The sequence below is a fragment of the Varanus komodoensis genome, unplaced genomic scaffold (assembly GCF_004798865.1).
Source record: "Varanus komodoensis strain SLA01 unplaced genomic scaffold, ASM479886v1 scaffold1, whole genome shotgun sequence".
Lineage (NCBI taxonomy): Eukaryota > Metazoa > Chordata > Lepidosauria > Squamata > Varanidae > Varanus > Varanus komodoensis.
The window spans coordinates 20,530,749-20,533,738 of NW_025335268.1; positions in this window are offsets into that span (position 1 = coordinate 20,530,749).

The following is a 2,990-nucleotide window of genomic DNA, read 5'->3' on the forward strand; positions in this document are numbered from 1 at the left end:
CTATAAGTTAGAGCAAGTAATAAATACAAATAAATCACAGGTTGGAGCAAGGGATCTTTAAAAAAATGTTCTCCTGGTTTCCAATCCAAAAGCATTGGACTTTTGATAAAACATCCCAAGTCTAAGTCTATTCTGAGGCTCAAGCAATCAATCTTCCTTTACTATCTTTGATTATATTATATTTAGCAGCTAAATGTTTTAACAGTGATGGAAGACCAAATATGTATTGTGAAAAAAGTACCTTTAAATAACTAGCATTGGACCACATTTTCCAAACATCAAAAATAGAAGGAACCTGAGATTACATTGAAGAACACACAAGCTGCACTCAACCCAGTACATCTTCAAAAAATTAATACACACTTTAGGCAGCTCAGTATGTTGGTGACTGATGCATTGCCACAGATGAGGACAAAAGATAGCACCAATTAACACATCTGTGGAAAGTTGCAAACCTGGAAATAATGGCTGTAATTTCAATAGGAAATTTCAATACATCTCCCTACGACAGGGAGGATTGCTGCTGGGCATCATGTATGGCTGCTCAGCCCACTGTCCAAGTGCCAATTTTTGATGGGCAACTTCTCTCTTACGGCTCTTTGTCTTGACAACCATGGGCAGCTCCTCCAAGGAGCTGCTGGGGCAATTTAAAAGGACTGTCCATTGCTGTTAGGGGATTGCAAAATCTGAAGAGGAAAAATGGTCAAAATGGGGGGAAAAAGCTTTGGCAAGCCTAAAACTAGTCATGATCATGGCAGGCAATGGGATCTCCTGTGATGTTCCCTGGGATACTATGAAAGGGCGGGGGGGGGGGGGAGAGGGAGGTGGTCAACAACCCAGACTGAGTGATTTTTTGTTGGACACACTGTAAGTTGTTCACTTAACAACTAACCTGCCATGACAGAGGTGTTGAAAAGGAGTTATCAATTATACAGGTAGTTTGTATATACAGCCATATGTCCCTGTCAAAAAACCATTGTTGTCCTGTCAAAATCCTGTTTTCACCAGAACAGGGTACAGATGTACTGTTTATACTTCATTGTGTGTCACCCTGAGGGCAAAACAAAAGATCCTGATCTTTCCACAGGGGATGTAAATCTTACCACCGCTTTTTCACAAGCAAAGAACACTTTTGTTTTTGCTTTTACAACCCACCTTTCCAAAGCTGCCAAGATAAAGGAAAAAAAAACCTTATTTGGAGTAACATCCAAAGTTAGTACCTGCTGCTATTTGGTAGTAGATACCCCCCAGTGCTTTAACCCACCTGTGACTTCAGCTGCAAAAATGTACATCTTTTGCAGTTGTGCAGTTCTGTTACCTATCTTTGCAGATAGGTAACAGAAAATAATGAACATATTTGCACACACTGTATATGAAATTATTTTAAAAGAATGGTTTGCCAGCCACTGAAAGTCTATCCAAGGTGCCACTTGGGCACTTCGAAGGGTCTGTCAATGGCTGTCAAGACAGGAATTGCAAAGGCTGGCTGTCAGGCCAGCTTTTGCGATCTCCAAGAAAAAAAAGGGGGGGAGGGGGCAAAAAAGCTGCAGTGATTGCAGCAAAAGGGAAGACAACTTGGTCCTGCCATGAGGACTTCTGGGATACCAGTGGGGGGCCAAGCGGGATGAAAGGAATGAACAACCCACAGCAAACTCAGTGGTCTGTTGGGCCCACTATATGTTATTTTCAGAACAACCAACCCACCATGGCTTATTTCCAGTTGGATTGGCATGGCATGTAAGCATGCCCAGAATGAGGTGTGTGATTCAGATGGCAAATTTGGGGATGCAATTGATCATTGCCCCCCACCAAGCACCCCTACTCCAGCCACCCATAATCAAGAGTTCCCTGTTTGCCTTTATGCCATCTTGCTGCCATTTTGCCTGCCACTGGAACACTTTGGCTGCTCCTTTCCAGTGCCACCTGTCCCATTCAGCCATACTGAGAAAAAGAAAGAAAGGCACTAGAGTTGGGTTGGGTTCTGATATGCCAAACTTGCTCACGAAACAAATGAACCCACCCTTCCCAGGAAGCAGAAGGGTGTCAGACTCTGAAGGAGCTGCAGGACATCTTCCTGTCTAAACATGTTTAAGACTGCTCCTTAAATAACAAAACAAAAAAGGTGAGCGAGTTGAAAATAAGATAATTGGGAGGAAACCTCTGGCACCTTTCTTTCTTGCAGGAACAGTGATTAACATGGCCATCCTTGAATCACGGGCTCAACAATTTTGCAGCAGTGTAACAATTTGTTTTTGGTTGAAAAATGATCTTACCTGGAGTGTGCTATGTGTGCATGCGTACGTGTGTGTGTTGGGGTGGGGTGTCATTTGTTGGTCTGCCTCAGGCAGCAAAGGGTCTTGGGCTTGACCAGTATCTATCCCTGGCAACATTTCTTATGGAGCATTTCAGAATATTTCCCCTTTGTCTTCTTTAGTGGATCTAGTTGAATGTCCAGAAGTTTTGTTCCCTCACTGGCTTTGGAACTGAGTATTTTACAATAGTGTATACCAGCTATTGAACCTGTTGACTTGTAAACATATTTTCAGCCATTGAGTAAAATTGAATCTCAAATGCATTAATTATCTAGTTTTGTGGAAAGGTATTATGCTGTAGCTTGTTTAGGGATTTGGGTCCTTGAATGCCAACATCAGAGGCAGATAATTATGTCTCAAAGCAATCATAAAGATTGTTTGGGTAGGTTGTTGCTACTGAAATAGCATCTAAGGGGCTATAGGATAGTTTGGATTCCCCAATCTGAAATATTACCTTGGAGGAGGGAAATAGAAATCCAAACTCTTTTCCCCTCTCTTTTACAGCTGGTGTGGAAACTTGATCTCAGAGAATGGAAGTGGGCATTTCAGTAGGCAGGGAGGGTAGATACGAGAGGCCAGGATACGAGTTATCCTGAGTCTTCTTCAGCCTTCTTCCCTCCCTCTCTGAAATGCCCTTCCTAGATAGGCAAAAAGTCCATCTAACAAAAATGCAGGGTG